This window comes from Taeniopygia guttata, chromosome 8, assembly GCF_048771995.1.
Source record: "Taeniopygia guttata chromosome 8, bTaeGut7.mat, whole genome shotgun sequence".
In the NCBI taxonomy this organism is placed as follows: Eukaryota; Metazoa; Chordata; class Aves; order Passeriformes; family Estrildidae; genus Taeniopygia; species Taeniopygia guttata.
In genome coordinates, this window is record NC_133033.1 from 22,892,028 (window position 1) to 22,911,100 (window position 19,073).

A 19,073-nucleotide genomic window follows, 5' to 3' on the forward strand; every position below is an offset into this window, starting at 1 on the left:
TATTCTCCATAAGAGCACCACAGACACAGCTAGAGCAGCTGACAAATCAACCAGGAAATAAGCTCTGAAACCTACTAAAATCTTAGAAGTCAAACCATCAATATTTTCCCTGTAAATAACAAGTTTAAATTCAACCCAAAACTAGGAGGTGAAATGTTAGAGGCCCCAGAACTGTTCCACAATTTACTTCAGTATTTTCCCCTCCTCTCTTTCATAAAAAGCAAAAGTAGGTCTCATTTTGCCTCAGTCACCAGACATGGGCATTGCCCTCCTATAGGAGCAGCTTTTTCCTAAACTGGAAGTCTGCTGGGAAGGAGATGCCGGCATCTGGACAATCAGTCAGACAGAAAATCATTTGATTGTTACGTATTACTCAAACCAGATGATCTAATGATAACCTCTGATCTTAAATATTTTACTATTTTTATTGATATTTTGGTAGAGTGTTGAAACAGGAAGCTTTAACTTAAAAATTAATTTTCCAGCTGTAAAACTGGTAAAGAATCTTATCTTCCTTTTTTCAGAGTCCTTGAATTTATGCAGAGGGAGAATATTAAAAGGGAAACTTTTGATAGGAAAATGGAAAAGCAGCTGCAGATTTTATGGAAAAGCAGCTTTTTCAAGTAATACCTTGGACAAATGAAAATATTTTTCCTTCGTAATTAAAGACACACAAAAATACAAATGCAGGAGTGAAAAGGACAGATTTAAACTACCAGCAGTCAAATGCCTAGTTACAATTGCCCAAATAATCCCTCAAGGAGGTGACAAAAGAAGCTTTTTAATTAAAATTAAAAAGACAATAGAGCTGCAAATATTCACAAATTTTATTTTATTACATAGGTTAAGGCATATTAACTGTTGAGAAAATATATTTTGGTTTTAATTGCCAGAAGACGATGTGTGTTATTGCATAATGAAAAGGGCACTAAAATCAAGATGCATCACCTTGTGTTGAATTTTTCACTCTTCTCCTCCTCCAAAATTCAACTTAACAAGCATTTAACAATTAAAGGCCAGGACTTTGTAGACTTTAGCTAACAGTCAAATAAAAGTGGGCTTTTCTCCTCTGGACATGAGCTAGAAAGTGATTCCTCAAAACAGCTTTTCAGTTTTTCCTTCAAAATTTACAAACATTAGCATTTTTGTGAATGCATTCTGTTACTTAGAGCAGCATAAATTTACACAGTTCTACTCACATGCTGTGCTGTTTGCTAAAATTTATATTAGATCTAAAAATTAAATTCTCTGTGCATCCCTTCCCATGCATTCACAATATACCCAAGCAGCACTTAGCAGCTTGGCCATGGCAGTGATTAAACACCAGAGATGGCACTGGAACTATAAATAGCCAGCTGTGCTTGTTGTGGAATTGGCCTCCTCCATCTCCATGGTTAATTACAGTTAATTACATTTGGGGGCATAGTGCTGGGTACCTTGGCAGCACCTATCTCCTAGCCAAGCGTAGACATCAGGAATAGTTATTAACTGCAGCACTGCATTAATCTTTTTTGATTCATAAGCACTGTGTGTTCCCTCACAGATTCACATTAAAAAGACATATGTACAAAATAACCCTCAAAAAAGATCTATTATTTAATAGCACAACACCACCCTTTTATATTATTTGTCTGAAGTCTGTGGCTACAACACCCAGGCATCAAACTCTCTGTAAGCCTCTGAGTACATACCAAAAAAAGATCCCTGCTACACATTAGATGAGTAAGTGATAAACATTTGTCCTCATAAGGTTTTGCCTGTATCACTACAAGCTTTCATTGTCACAGCCTCCCAAAGGTCAGAGACAGAATCCATCTGGTCCACTGTTTGGAGACTGCTATGAAACAGAGGAAGCAGCTGTCCAAACAGCCCATCCCAGAGCCTGAATGTCGTGATGGTTCTTGCAGCAAAAATAAGACAGAGAGGCCTGGCCCCCCCAGCCTACACTTGAGGGGAGCTGTGAGAGGCTTATGCCAGTTTTTATGCCATCATAACAAGCTAGATTCCTAAACCTGACGATTTCTTGTTTAATTGTTCATTTGGAAAAACACAAACAATGATGTGTGCACAAAATAATCACTAAGTGACAACTGACACGTCAGGACACTGCCCTGTGCTGGGACTGCAATCTCATGTAGTTGTTCACTCTGGGCTTTAAACTAGGCATTAATACACATTCCATCTTTACAGTCAGCATTTAACACAGGCAGGCTCTGCACCATGCCTTGGCATTGGCCCTAGCAGGAGCAGATAAAGACCTTCCATGAGCCCTCTCAATTTCTTAGAGATGCCATTCCCCTGGAAAGCATCCCTCAGTCGTCTCTAACATGAGCCACATTCCAGCTGCATGCCCCAGTCCAAACCTGAGATGCATTCACAGCAGTGATTGCTCATCCAAACTGAGTACACTATGCTGCAGCTCAGTAGGCCACTACAACTTCGCAGCTCCGTAAAAATTTAAATTCTGACTCATTCAAGATAATGGTTATAGGCCTTACTCTAATAATGGCAGAAATATTAACAATATGTTTCAAAGAGACAGGTAAGTTTCATTTTATTTCTCAACATTTTACAGCTAAGATGATGAATTTTCAGCAGCAGGACTACACTGTGTGTTGATTCTTCAACTGCACAGAAGTAGCAGTCACTTTTGACTTTTCTAGCGTTGCCACATACTTTTAAAATTATGTTTCTATAGTAAGAAAAAAGAAAATAATGAAATTACCTTGAAAGATTATAAACTCAAATCATAAGAGAATCAGACTCATTAATAACTCTTAAATAAAACCAGAGAAATGCACATAACAGAGATAGAAATACTGTCTTCCTACACAGCTTATTCCAATTCTGTGGGAAGAACCAATGTTTTATTGTATAAATTAAGATTAACAGCAGTTTTAGCTAAGAGCTCACTAGATCTGTTCAGATGTCAGGTTAAACAGAGCTTTCAGGCAAAGCTTTAGCTCCTTCTTTACTACAACATCAAATGAAAACTTTTAACATAACTATAAAAGCTGTTTTGCTTATTTGTTTTCCTGTGTCAGTATATTAAATTCATGGGCCCAATTCTTGTAAACCAAAAGGAGAAGTATGACAGGAAACTATCAAGTGCTAACATGTAACACAAAATGTTACCACAGAAACCTTTAATCTTTTTAAATGTACTTTGCCTCTATGCTCCAACTCACATAAGCAAGCAGATTCCAATTCATTTTCATCCAACGAAGATACTTTTGACTTCCTAAATTCTACCAAAATGCCTCCATACTGAAAAAACCCCAATACTAAAACACATTTTCAACATTTATAAGTGCTTATATAAACTGGTCCATCTTGTTGATTTCTTGCTTTTTTTCTGGATGGTAGAATATTGAAAAGACACTGACATCAGCTGTGAACATCTATGTCCAAATCCAATTCATGTGCAGTTATTAAGTTTAAATCCTGAAACACAAGCATCTAAAAGGAACATACTGATGGCTGCATAACACAGTAGCCAGAATAGTGTGGTCATGGCTTCCTTTTTTTTTTTTTTTTTTTTTAAGAGATTTTTGGTTGGTTGGTGTGTTTCCAAGAAGTTGTTTTCATGCATCCTTCACAATGCACATCTTTTTCCTAACATTATTTCCATAAATGCTGAGCAGCCATATTTTTAGTAGCACATAAAGTTATTATTGCTTTATTTCAATTAAAGTGTGCATATGTTTGCTTTGGCAAATTGAAGTTGATAAAAACGCATCCCATATTTTGAAATTAAGCAGCAGAACATCAGTGAAAAATCCATCAACTCTTAACTAGTGAGTACTCCCAGTTCCACCAGAAACAGATATTAAGCACAATAAAAGTGCTGCAACTCACTATATCCACAGTAGAATTTTCTCTATAAACATTATTTCCAACATGCAGAGCTATGACCCAATTAATTGCACATAATTAAACAGAATTACAAATATAGTGCAGCTGCTGACTACAAATACTAAGAGCCCTCAGGGGATGAAAAAGTTTAAGAATAACCTTAATTTGTTCAGACAACGCAAACTTTATGCCAATGAAAATACCATTAGAAGTAGCTGTTCTAATCTATGGGTTGGACAGTGATAATGCACACTGAAGGATTTCCTCCAGAATCCCCACTTGTAGGATGGGATTGCAGGGGTGTGTGACATTCACATTCTCTGGACAGAGAGACATAACTCTGTCTCTCAGGAGAAGCACAGAGAGAAGAACAGAAAACAATCTTTATCTCTGCTCCTTTGTTTCCCCCATGTGGAATGTGGTGTGGAGATTGTTTACCTGCAGCAATTGCTGGGTTGGATTCTGGTGAAGGTTGTTTGGGGTCGTGACCAGTGGGATCCAGCTGTGGCTCGGGCTCTCAGCAGAGTCATGAGTTGGTGAGTTGATAGGTAAGTGAGAAGTAGGTAGAATAGTATATTATCTCTTTAACTAGTATATTCATGTAACATAGTATAATTTTAATAAAGCTATCCTTCAGCCCTCTGATCTGGAGCCAGACATCATCATTTCTTCCCACATCTGGGGTTCTCCACATTTTTCACTGTAGGGGGTGTTCCCATTACTGCAGCACTTACACAGCCAAGGCCTTCTCTGCTTCTCACACCAGTGCCCACCCATGAGGAGCTGGGCGTGCACAGCTAACCGGGAGGGGACACAGCTGGGACAGGTGACCCAACGGGATATTCCACACCACACAGCACCATACCAGCATGGAAAGCTGGGAAAGAGGAACAGGGATGTTCAGAGTGATGGGTGTTTGTCTTCTCAAGTTCTCAAGTCACTGTTGGGAGTGGTGGACCCCTGCTTCCCCAGGGATGTGCTGAATGCATTCCTGATTTTGCTTTGCTTGTGGGCTCAGTTTTTGTTTTACCTACTAAACTGTTTTTATCTACACCTGCAACTTGTCTCACCTTTCCAGTTCTGTCCCACATCCCACAGGGGTTTAGGGTGGGCTGGGGATGGTGCAGGAGCGAGGGGCTCTGTGGGGCTCAGTTGCCAGCTGGGGTGGAACCACAGCAGCCCTTAAACGTTTTGCTATAGCCCATCAGTCAGACAGACTGTGACAGGCAGAAAGCAGCTTAACTTCTCTCTGGCAGAGAGGAGTCTGAATTCCTACAAACTGTTCTTACAAACAGCACTCACAGATGTCTCAGCTGTCAACACAACACACAAGATACCTTGGAAAGGACCACCTACAGAATGATGCTGGAATTTTGACTAGGCCTGCATGCAGAAGCCATTTTTACAATCAGTTCAATGAGCATCATGAAAAAACATAAGGCTTTAAAAAAGGCAATAAAAACAAAGATCATTTAATGTCTGCCAGTATGAACCTAACACGAACATTAAAACTTCAGCTGAGCTAACTAGAAAATTTCCTGTGTATATAAGAATTTTTAACTCTCCTGCAGATCAGGAAAGAAAGCTCACATAGTGTATTTCTCAGTAGCGCACTTGTGCCATAAAAAGGAAATCACACATGGTAGTAACCTTTAATCAGGCATTCAATTTCCTGAAGTCTTCAAAAAATAAACAACCATTTTTGCTTAGAAATTAAGCACTAGAAAATAGAACAAAACCAATGAAACCTGACACCACAGTGACTATTTATGCAAACATAAGCAGGAACAGTCCAGAAAATGAATAGTCTAATATAGACACAATACCAAAAATTACAATTTATTCCCACCTGCCCAACAGGAAAAAAAAAAGAAGTGACAACTGCTGGCAAAACTGAATTCCAATTTAGATTAATGTTGCAGGTAGGCATAAAAGTTAACAGTTTCATTAATATCATTTTGCACACTAATGACTGGAATAAAAGAAAAATAATGCAAGTGAGAATATTTTTCCCAAGACAGGAAAGCAAAATAACTTCTGCCTCTGATTGGTTTTGCTTCTTGGAAAAAAAAAATCTGAAGTTCTTGTATTAATCAGTGTTATTTGTTTTAAGTTAAGAAAGTTCAAGGAACTGATCAGAGTTCTTTAAGAAAATACTGTATTGCCCCCAAATAAACACACTGGAACAGATGGACAAAACAACTAAACAGAGGGGAAAATGCAAGCAACAAAAAAGGCCTAAAGGAAAGTTTGAGGTGAAAGAGAGACACATGCAGGCAGTCATCCTATTTCCTCATGTGTCTTGTGATTCTCTGAATGAAATGAGATTTTTTAAAAATAGCCTACCAATTCCAAGCACAAATATTTTTCATAGTTTTTCAGCTTCAGAAACACAAATCTTAATACAAGGCAGGTACAGATAGTGAAAACACAACTTTGGTTTAAGAAAATAATCAATGTAATTTGGCAGAAGTCACTACTAATCTCTCAAGTGAGAATTAATCATTGATATAATTTACAGATTTGGCTAGCATACAGCCTAGGTACAATCATTCTTAAATGCCTTTATTTCCATATGGTCATGTATTTTTTTGTGTACTGGAAAAGCACAGATAATTCCTGGTAAATAAGTATAATTAACAGTCTCACAGTTTAAAGTATTTTAAATATATACCAAAAAAAAAATTTAAAAGGCAGCACAAAATCATCCAAGACATTTCCTTTCTGCTTTACTTGCATTAAGTGGTCAAGTGGAACCTTCACAGGAGCCAAATTCACTTCACAGTATCAATGATTCTTTTGCAATTGACTTCAAAGTCATTGTATGTATAAAACAGAAAGCAGAGATCAAATGCTCATGGTCAGAGACAGCCTTTAAGCTTCATTGTGAATCATTAGAAAAATGCTTTCTTATTACCTTGAATTTCCCCACTTCCCACATGTTAAAGAAACATTTTAATAAAGTAGAAAATACCTTTTCCCCCATCATATTTAAATGCAGCTATGGTTATATTTCTACATATCAATATTGCATATACCTTGGTGGAGTGGGATGGAGGATTCCCCCAAAAAGGAAAACAATGACCTCTGGAAAAATGTTGGAATCATTAGTACACCAAACATGACACATAGAAATGGCAGCAAATGTTAAAGCTCAGAGTCTGGGAGACTCGGCTGAGCTGATGACCCTTCTTCTGTCTCAATTCATTTTACATATAAATGCAAATAACACATCTGAAAACTCGAGGTACATTTAATATTTTAGAAATTAGCAAGGTGCAGAACACAAAGGAAGACACATCAACACAGACCATAGGTCAACAGAAATCTGATACCCACTTTTAAAAAGTTACAAACCTGAAACAAAAAATAGGAGAAGGTATTTTTTTCTAAAACATCCATTAGCAACAAGATTGATTTACACAACCACATTATTTCTCTTAGCTTAGACAGCATTCAGGTGAAAGCAGTAAAGGCTGTCTAGGAGTCAATGGCTTTAATGCTTTAATTCTGACTGGAAATTCCAGCCTTACGGTCCCAACGTTTGCATGAGGCATTTTGAGGGGGGAAAGAAGTGTTTTGGCGATAGGCTATTTTTATTTGTCTTTCAAAACAATAATCCATTTCTTAACGTCTACTAGATAAATAGAAGGCTAAAAAAACTCCAAACAAACAAAAACCCCACATTTGATTTAAAAAGATACTAAGTTACAACCACTCATGCTAGCAAAGTCTGCTCTACAGAACAGAAAGGAACAAAAACCCCTGCGATATGAAACAAGTTTGAAAGGAGTCACCAGGTAAAACAAAGATAATAAGAACATTCAGACAAGAGTGTATTGACAAAGAGCATTGGTTTTTCCAAGAATGAACACAAGCAAGTTCCATGGAGGACGCCCCTTGCGCCCCCTGATCTCTCAGCGGGAGCTCTCACACCCTCAGTGTCACAGCCGAGGAAATACTCGTGAGACACTATCCATTCCTTGTGCTTTTCTTGCAAAGAGGAAGAATTGCAAAATTTCCTACTTGCTTATGATTATTTTGAAAGAGGGAAAATTAAACGCACACTATTTCAAGTATTACGTACGAAATTTGGGAATCCGGCTTTCTTTTTGTAAGTGCGTCACAGGTGAGGGCAGCGCTGGGATCCCCTCACCTGCTGCGCTCCCGTGAGGGCTTGATCCCGTCCGGGCGCGCCACACGCCAAAACTTGCAAAACTTACCAAAAAATCTCCAACACACCTAAAAATGGGAATTTACACCCTACTTACCGCCAGGAGCGACACTGGCGGCCGCCTGAGGTTCCGCGGGGTGCGCAGGTGAGCCCGGCCGGGCCGGCGGATGCAGGATGAGGATGAGGATGAGAGGAGCCGGCGGGGCTGGCTGAGCGCCGGGAGGTGCCTGTGAGCACCTCCACCCTTCCCGCAGCCAGCCCCAGCCCCAGCCCCAGCCCGGCTGCCGCGGGGGATGCTCGGCCGGGCCCGCTGCATCGCCCCGCGGGCACTCCTGAGCGGAGCCGCCCCAGCTGTGCCCGCACCGCTCGGGGACACCCCGGAGCGCCCAGAGCCGCTGGCCTCGCACTGCCACAAACCACGGACCCAGCTACAGCATCTTGTAAACATCTTAGATAAAGCTCTCACGATGGTCCTTGGAAAAGGATAGAACCCTGATAGAACCTTCATGAAAAGGAGAATGCACACGTGGAAAACCTTATCCAACTTCAACAGCTCTGGAACTGGACTATAAAAACAAATTTTGTTTGGTTCTCAGAGGTAGAAGAAAGCTGCAAAGATAATTTGAGGTAGTGCCATACTAGGAAGCCTCGTAATGACTTTAATCATCCCTGACAGATAATAGGAATTTTAATTATTACTTAGTAAGATCATAAAATTGTTATGACGATGCTGTGGCAACAGTTTGAAAAAGTGTAACTGATATTCTCCGAGCACTTGGGAGTTTTGCTTTTTTTTCCAATGTCTTCATTACATTTAAGTGGATCTCCTCAGCATGATTTTTTGGCACAAAGACAGCACGGATAATTATGAATTGCTGTCATAACACACCTGAAATCTACAAAAAGCATCTGTTGTGGAAGTGCTCCTAATTTAACGGGACACATATTTACTCAGGAAAGATTGGTTGTAGTTAGTTTCCAATATTCCTAATTAAGCAATGAAACCTTTTTTGAACCCACTGGAGTTTTGTCTTTGCATTCCATGGAAAATGGATTTCACTGATAGTATTGGAAATAACTGTGAACTCCGAACAGTGACACTGTGGTTGGGCACCTAGAAAAGCACCTACAACCTGTACCCCTTCTTCAGAGCTGCTGTTTCATTTGGGCAGGAGAAAGGCAATTTTAAAAAATCCATTTGGTAACAAGAAGTAACAAAATATTACCTGCCTCTTAATTAAACAGATGTTCAGTTTTGAGGAGTTTTCTTTAAGAGCAGGGAGCTTCACGGGGAAGCCTAACTGTTGAAACACCCAATATTTGCCCAGCACTAAGTGCTAAACACAGGCATCATGTGCTGTATCAATTTCACCTGCACTGCACAGTCTTCTAAAATTTGCCAGTGTCCCCATCCTCACCTCATGTCTTCCTCTTCTATGGGAATAACATAAATGTTTCCCTTTTCAAAGTGTTTTAATAGCTTGTTAAAAACTTTCTATAAAAAGAAATAATTGATGTTCCATTCTTAAAATAAATTGTGATGGATGGAAATGAGATGAGCAATTATATCTGACATTAACAAATAAATCTGCATGATACTCACTTGGAGCTTATATAATTTTTACAATGTTACATCAAATTATTCAGCAAAATTTCAGACTTAAATGAGCGTTAATGGAAATATAGCTATAAAACTCTTAGACCTAGCACTTAGGGAATGGATTACACTCCAACATAAATTCTTATTCCTATATAAAACTGCAATACATCAAAGAAATGGAAGTATCAGTGGTTTGGGTTTTTTTTTCCTTTTACTCTCCCTTAAATAATATAATGTAGTATTTATGAAAATCCTTGTTTAATAATACCCACAGAGTGATGCTCCCAAGAAATGACAAAACTATCACAAGAAGAAATCAGCAAAGTCACACCTCCAAAACAATATGCTTTAATAAAGGCTTTAGATCAATCTGCCATTTCCTGAGTGAAGCAGCTAAAAGGAAGAGTTAACAAAGCTGAGGGAAACTTGGAATTTTTATTCTGTGAACAATTCCAAGTTAGGACAAAGAAAGAAAATTATTCCAAAGACAGAAAAAAAATAGATGATAAGTAATAGAAGTGGGGATTTTTTTTTTCCCCCCCCAAAAGTCAAAAACTTTCAATACTGATAAATCCAACTTTTCCTCTTACAGGGGTTGGCATCTTTGAAATTATTTGTAAAGAAAACAAAATCACATAAGCACATTCAAAGTCCTCTGAGTGTCAAAAGAAGGAACCTCCAGATTAATTATTAAATTCAGTCCTGAAGCCCAAAACCACACACTTTGAGATAACATTAAAACACCATATCTTGTTTATCCTACCAACTGAGGAAATCTGTTTTATTTCACAAAATGTAGATGAGAATTTTAAAGTCTTTATTTAAGAATAAAACTGTGTATAAGATCTGATTTATCAGTAGGTCTTATAAATGAAAGGACAAACAATAGCAGATGGTATCCAATACCTCAGAGAAAATACAAAGAGGCTGCTAAGCCTCTAAAACTGGGGCAGAAATTTATTTCAGATACTTCTACGGAAGCATTTTAATGCTTTTATAACTTCTGTGGGCTTTGTTCCATATACTCCTTGTGCAACTCTCCTCTTCAAAATGTACTTCAAAGTCAGCTGGTGTCAGTACACTGAGATGCTTTTTTTTTTAATAAGTCTTTTTTTTTCCCTTGTGCTTTAGCTCATTTCCTGCCTTCCTTGTCATCTTCTGTCACACTACTTGCTCTCCTAAACACTTCAGCTGACAGTTTATCATTATCTTTGTTTATCTGCTCTAACTAACTGGCATTCCAGCAGCTGTGAATAAAGGCATCTCTGTTACCAATATCTGCACAGCTAATTGCTGTGTTCTTTGTGCCCATCAGGTTGCACACACAAACATAATCTCCACAGTTCCATTTTTTTAGCACGGGCAACTTTCTTTATTGAGATGAGTTCTGAGGTAAGTATTACATATGGTTCATATATGCTGTTAAACACTGTGGGAGGCTCTCAGCCCATTGCTGCTTTAATCACTTGTCACTCTGAAATTATAATAGTAGCAAGAGAGTAAAAAGCTCTTTCATCTTTCTGGAGAGCTAAAATAGCTTTTCAATGCTACTTTTGGATCACTCAGATGGAACTTTCCAGATCCCTCTAGCCTTGCTGAGAGACAGATTTCCTGTACAACATAAGAACACACTACTTTCCATTGCTCAAAATGTATGCTCAGAAATTAACATTCTCCTAAAATTCTGTTAGGAACCCTTTAATCATTAAAGGATGATAGGGTAGATGGAAAGAAAGGCATCTAAGACACCTTTTTTACCATGTAAAGGTAAGACATTATATATAAAATTGTGACTCTGCAAAAGGTCTTTTTGATATGGTTTCAGAGTCAAGAATTTTTCATGGTCTTTTTACAACATTTGAATAAAATTCATACAAGTCAGAGGTATCACTTATACCACAGTAGCAAAACCAAAGTATTTTTGATAATCTCCATTTACATTACACAAACTGTACTTGAAAGTAGGTCCAGAAGTAAACTAAAAATAGTACGCTGAGCAAGTAGCAAAAGACCTTACAGAGAAAATTAATAAGCAATTGCAAAGTTACACTTCCCAAAAACTGTTTCTGTTTTGTAAGTGGTTCAGGTACTCAAAAACTCCAGGTTCTATTTTACGTTTTGCATTTGAATGATGGGATTTTGCTGAAATGGAGAAGTGAATCTCTCCAAAATGAATGGAGAGACCCGTTTGACATGGCACATTTTCTGCTTGCTCATGAGGAAGTTTTCTTCAGTTAAAAGAAGTTTATTAAAAAGTAGTTTATTAAAAGTACCTTATTGAACTTTTTCTACAAAAGCTCTCCTAATCCACTGCTCACCACTGAAAGAAGCTGGGTAACAAGTCATCTCCACAGAAAAAGGAAAAATATAATTTATCAGAATTACATTTACTTAGATTGCCAGATTTGTAGTCCTCTCTGCTGTTTCTTTATGCCAGTGTGCCATGATTATTAGTCAGTGTGACACTGTTACTAAATTCTTGCCTTTTTCCCATAATGCACATTCTCCCAACCCAGTCATTTTTATTTCAAGATCTCTCATTGACAACATCTCATTGTGCTCCTTTATTTACTTAATTGGCATTCACATAACTTTCAGTACTGTAATCTATTCATGTTATTAATTTTTGCTAGGCTGCATTGCTGTATCTGTTGTAAGCATTGATTTGAACACAACCTTGAAAGTTTTCAGTTTATAAACTACCAACTCATTCCTGCATTTTCTTCCCACTAATTGAAAAATTTGCATTTTAGTTTAATAAAAAGACAACTGTCACAAACCACAGGCCTTTACTGCTTCAATCACACTCCTAGCATTCCAATACCCATAAATATGGATCTTCTAATGCACATTCTGTAAAACTTCAATTTGTTACCTTCTCACATGACTTTATTTTTCTACTCCAATTCACATCAAGCAACACCTCACTCCTTGAAGAAAGCCAGTGAATTTGCCAACTATCTGTCTTTTATGGGTCTACCATCATCAAAATAACAGGAAAACTAGAGAGTATGAGGAGTTTAGTGATTCTTTTTTTCCTCTCCAGACCTGACTGAATAGATATTGATATTTTTCCATCAATTCTGTCTCCATAAAAAAATGATACATAGCTGCTACAGGTTCGTGACAGATCAAGACACCCATAAAAGGTTATCAGCTAATATCTAGAGGTAATTCTTACTCTCGAAACTGATTGAAGCAATAACTTCAAGCTCTTATGTAACAGAACTATTTATCTGCATCTGTCAAATTGCATAAGGACAGCATTTTCCTTTTTATTTATTCACTAATTTTCTTAGATCAGGTTAGAATCATGAATTAAGATAGGATCATGGTTAAATGCAAACAACCTGAAAGGCCCAGGGAATTAGTGCTGCCAACAGTGATGCAATTTTACCAAGTTAACCAGACCAGAAGAATCTTCTTTATCCAGAGAGCTCATATAAAGGAAAAGTTTCATGTTACACTAAACTCTGTAAAACACAGTAAATACAAAATCCCCCAATGCCATTTCTGTGCCTTAGAAAAGAGAATTTGAAATTACATGGCAAGGCTCTAAGGAAAAAAAAAATCCCTGTCTCTTACAAGCACTGAAAACCACTATTGCTTACCACAACGTGTCTGCTAGAACAACACAGCTTGTGCTAAAATGAACAGCACAACCTGCTGTAACACCAGGGCATTCTTTTCCCCACTCTGATAGAGCATAAACAGAGCAAGTAACACTTAGGAAGAGAAACCCTTGCAAGCTCACATAAATCTTTATTAGAGTATCCTTTGTATCTGCCTCTTGTGACCCCACAACATAACTGTTCACAGCCTTCCATTACTTCAGTCAGGAAATCCTTTAGGAACTGTTTTGGTTTTCTGTTTTTCTTTTTTTCAAGAGGGACAAAAACCCAGCAGGAATGTGGGTGCACTTTGTAAGGATAAGAAAAAGACAGACTTCCCTATGGCACATGGAAACCTGCTAGAACGAAATAACAAAACCAGACAAAAAGAACAGGTGAGAATCTTGGGCTGTTTAAAGCAAACAGGAAGAAGTTCAGCTTTGTCTCTGAATAAAAGTGCATGTTTTCAGCAGGTTAACAAATCCACAGAAAAGGCTTGGATGGGCTACAATATCACTGTCTCATCAATCCTTGCAAACCTGAAAGGGCAATAGCAGGGAGATGGATGAAAGAGCCTGTGCTGTTTGCAGGTCCTGTGTCTGCTCCACACAGCACAGAGTAATAAGTATGGTTTTGAAACAAAACATTTTAAGAAAGCTATTTCATTTCTTTCTGCAGCCGCTCTCAGTACTGCCTCAGGGACATGTTATCTGAAGATTATTTTCTAGTTGTCTTTGTTGTTGTTGCCAAAAGACCTCAAAGAATGAAAAGATGCTTTTCAATGATAGGAAAGATATTCTGTGAGGACATCACAGGCTCACTGGTCATTCATTGTTATTCTTTCTTTGCTTTAGGTTTTACAGCCCTTCTCAGGAAGCTGCATTTGAAAACATTTTCAAATAAATGTGCTGATGAGAGTTTTACTTTATACAAGTGAAGCCAAGAAGAAAGCGGAGTTTTGGGGATTGCATACAACAGTATGACTGTGACCTTACCTAAATCTGGAAATTGTTACATCATTTGCATTAGATTTTGAATTAAACCCTAAGAAAACACAGATTTCATTAGTGAGCTAAAAATAGACATACACTACAAAAGATTCACTGTTCACATTCTCACATTCTACTACCTGTATCTGTTGCTCTGTGACAGCTTGACTTTGGCATGGATTCCAAGGAGTGTCTCATTAGGTTATTAACTCGTTCTCACTCTCTAACTCAACTAGTGTAGCAAGCAATTAATTATTAAAACAATCCATTAGCTCACAATATATGAAGTGAAATAGTGGAAGTTTTGCAGTGATTGAGGGAGGGTTAGAAACTTTGTCTACCAAAATTTGTCTACAATAAGCCTCAAGTGCTAGTAAATATCAGTGAATCTCTTTGGTAAAAATCACTGTAGTCACACACAGAAAAAATCATTCTATTTTAAAGGCCATGCTATAAAATACATTAAGCAGGACTCATATTGTGACTGAGAGACCTAGAACACAGAAGAGAAAAACTCAGCAACACTTGCCCACAAGTGGCTGAGTTATCTGTGACAAAACCTGGTTAAACCCAGCTCTATTTGCTGTGTCACTGCCCTGAGACAGTTTCTAGTGCAGCAATTCCTATCACGCTGCTGAAGGAGTGGGGAATAAAAATCAAAGTGTGTATTACCAACTCTGTTTTAACTATGCTGGCCTCATTAATTCCCACTTTATTAAATAAAAATAGAATCAGATCACTGATCTTATACAGAACAAAGAAAAATTTCTATACATTTGTTTCACTGGGATTAATTTAGATCTTTAAAACATGATATTTTTCAGTAGAGTGATTCATGGAAGACTTGGAAATAAAGTTAGGTGGAGGGTGAATGAAACCTTGAGATGCCAATTAAGTTCTCTGAACTCCACTGAGGTCACTGGGAATTCAGTGGAGGCTTAATCTCAACTCAGCCTGGCTCAACCATTATTTTTTATAGTTACCAATTCTCATCTTTTACATCTCTAGAAGAGGGTTGCCAGCTGCTGCATATACAACTATTGTTTGTACTACATAAGCTGGTATAGGACAGAGGACAATTATTCATTTAAATAGGTCCATTAATCCTTATAGTTTGTCATTTGGCACATAAAACGGGCTTGTATTCATTTTTTCTGCGTGAAATAGGCATTTTAAAATCTTTCACTGTCAAACAAGCCTGTTACACAGCCAGTGCAATCTTTAATGCTGTTTATTTATCAAACTTAATGTAATAGGATTCCTTGACACAGTATACTGATGAAGAAGTGAGGTTCATTTTCAGAACACTGAAATAAAGCAAAGATTTGGTAGTTGAAATTCTTCACACTTTCTGTAATGCACAAATATATGTGCTGCCTCCACCTGAAAAAATTTCTACAGCAGCCCACAGATTTTGTAAAATGCAATGGAAAAGCTTGCTGTAAGACCTGTTAATCACTGAAGAGTGATCTTGCAAGCCACAGCTGTGGTCCAGTGATTCACAGATGTGGCTATAAACCACATGACAGATGAGCTGTAAAAGAAGTATTAGCAACTCCTGGATTTAGGTAAAATGCTGTATTATATATCATAGCTAAGAAACTGGTATGTGAAAACAATTCCCTCATGCAATGATATGCAACTGCTCTCAGTTTCCAGAGAAAACAAGATCTTTTTCAGCTCATACTGCAAAAAACAAACCAACTATAATTTGCAAGTTCATGGTTTGGGGTATTTTTGGGAGAGAATAAAAAGTATCACAAATCACTGTTACCAGTACAGCAAAACTTTAAACGTTCTGTGTGATAAATATTTACTGTAGGCTGTATGTCTATGAGACCTGAAACTGCACCTCTTCTATTTGCCAGATGCAATTACTCACTATGTATTAAAGTACACAAACAAAGGCACAAAACCCATTTACCCACTGTTAAGTACATTACTTTTGACAAACAAAAATAAGATACCTCTCCATCCTCTTTCTTTCTATAGCCCAGCATCCTCTCTCTTATAACCTGAGAGTGTTATTAGAGAGATGCAAACCTTCAGGTGAAATTCCAGAGCACAGTCAATCAACAGATACATTAAAATAAAAAAAGAACATTATATTACCTCAGCGTACACACTCACACAAGGATTCTGAACATTTCTCAAGTGCTGTTGTTAAAAAAAACCCAGAATTTCAGTGTTTTTCATGGATATAGTGACTCTTGTAAGAACAGATACATTGTTTTATAGTGTTCCCATCAACAGAGCTTTCCACTTGTAATACAACTCATTAGGGAATGTGCAGGTTCATAAACCAGAATTTTACAGAAGGCAAGTGAAAAGCCACAAAGTATAGAGGTGGTTCTTATAGTCCTGCAGCATTTCTAGTGAATCCCAGTAATGCAAAGTAAAAAAGGTCATGACAGGAGCAAGTTCTTCAAATATTGGACAAAACATGAGCAGATCCATCTGCCCTCCCACCTTTCTGCAAGGTATAAGCATGGATCAATGGTGATCTAACCAACTGCAGACAAAAAAAACCTCCAGACTTTTTTGAAGAAGCATCCTCACGGGAGAAAATTCAACTTTATCTTTTCTTAGCTGAAAAAAAAGAGAAAGCAGTTTTTCCCCAGAGCGGCCTGGTGATTGATACAGCATTAGGCTGGGTCTTAAACAGGCACAGGTGGAATCTGAATGTGCCCATCTCACCTGCCAGGCAAAAACCAAACACTAACAACCAGTACAGACAGGCAAACACTGGCTCTCTCAAATAACCCTGCAAATCTAACTCACCCCTCATCACTCTTCTAGACGTGGCTGTTGAAACACAGAAGGAATTATTGGAGGAATTACTTTTTCCTCGAACCCCAGACTTTTTACAGCAAGAGAATGTTTTTCCCCCAGTCGGCCCTCTTTGAGAATATATGGAGCATGTTAGATATAAGGGAGAGTGCAATATGTCTTGAGAAAATTCACAGTTTTCTAACCTAGATAATGTCAGCAGGGATTTCTTTATTTGTGCTGTGTATTTTCAAAGCCAAGAGAAAAAAAAGTAATTTAAAAAAAACAACAAAAAATGTGTTTTTGCAGAATATACAAGACTAAAAATTTGGGAAGTAAAAATCTGGAGAAGAACCAAATGCCATTTCTAAATGTTTAAATTTTAATTGAGTCCAAGATGTCTAAGTAAGCCTTAAGATACATGTCCCTAATGGATATCATTTAAGAAGTCAGGGAAGAGGTTAGTTTTTTGTCAATCCTAGCTCTAAAACATACACACAGAAAAGCACATGCATACTTAAAAGAAAGTAAGGATAAATAAATAAAAGACTGTTCAGAATGCCTACAGTATATTTAATACATCAAATTTATCTTAATTGTGTTTCTGTGAGACTGAAGGAGAAAAATATAAACAGAATCACCTGTGGGTGTGAGCTATAATATCTTGTTCTTCTCTTACCTCCATCTTTTCTTCTTTTCTCTTTCTGTAGCTGGGGAAAAATGCACCATAGCATTATCCTGCTCTTTCTGAAATCAACAGAATATTTTATGTTAGACCTACCAAAACACCATGACTGGAATACATCACATGTCAGTGAATGGGATTTCTTCTTTTGGCATGCATGAGGAAAGAATCCAGAAGAAAAAAGAATTTCAAATGTGTGGCAGACCTCCCTTGAAAACGTCTTTTGGTGGCAGTGGTGACCACAGAGCAACAAGGTGCCATTTCTCATCCCTTCAGCAAAAAATACAGCCAACAAGTCTAACAAAGAAATGGGGCTTCAAAGTGCTAAGAAAAATATAAACAAAGAGTTAATGAGAATATAATGTCCTTCAGGATTCTGGGAAAACAGAAATAGAAGCTTTTAAATCCTCTAGTTTAAAGTCTTTGCATTGTCCCTTTATTTATCTCTGTATTTTCACACAAAATTAAACGACTTGGTGCTGGGAGGTAGGTACATGGAGTCCTGTTTTCATAGTCAGGGTGTTCTGCTAAAAAAAGGCCCATCAAAACAAAGAAACAAAATTAACAAACAAAATAAAGAAACAAAAGGTTTTCATATAAACTGATATTTTATTTTGTTAATTATCACAACAAAATAAAAAAGAAACCTTTTGAAGTTCTGGTCTTTTTTAAAAAACTCACATCTCAATGCAAACTACTTGTACTAATAGAGATGTAACATTTTCACTTAAATATGGACTAAAATGGAGTTGTCAATTCATTGCCCTTTATTTTATAGTAAAAATTATTTAGAATTATTTCTGTCATAAGAGATTCTTGGTCTGCCACAATTCTAACCAAAGACAGGATTAAATAATATTGTAAAGTATTTTTCAATTTCTCTCCCAATTTTGGATAAAACTATGAGGAAAAGAAGGACTTTTTTTTTTAACAACCAGGAATTTTCAAATTAAGTAAAATGAGTATTATGTTAACTCTGTGAAAGTTCATATTGGTCCAAATTAAAAATATTAGTTAGCCTATACAAAAAGAAAAAACCATCAGAACTTCACAGCAGATATAGAAACAAGGTGTTATCTTCTAGTTTCAATATCCATAAAACTAAGCCATCAATACCTCAGGTCCCAGAAGTAGCTCATAATTACATTTTCTAAATTTGTTGTTTTGTCCTGCAGTAGTTCCATAGCAACCCAGCTGAACACAAAGCAGAATTTATAAGGCAAGGCTTGTGAAGGAAGGCTGGTGGTGCAAAGGCTGACAGCACTCATTTATTTGGCACATACACTCTGTAAAGACAATCAGATTTCCCTTGTTCAAATTGCCCAGAAGACATTTGGTGCCTTGGGTTAAAAATATGTTCTTCACCTGAAGGTGGTTTTAGCACAGCAGG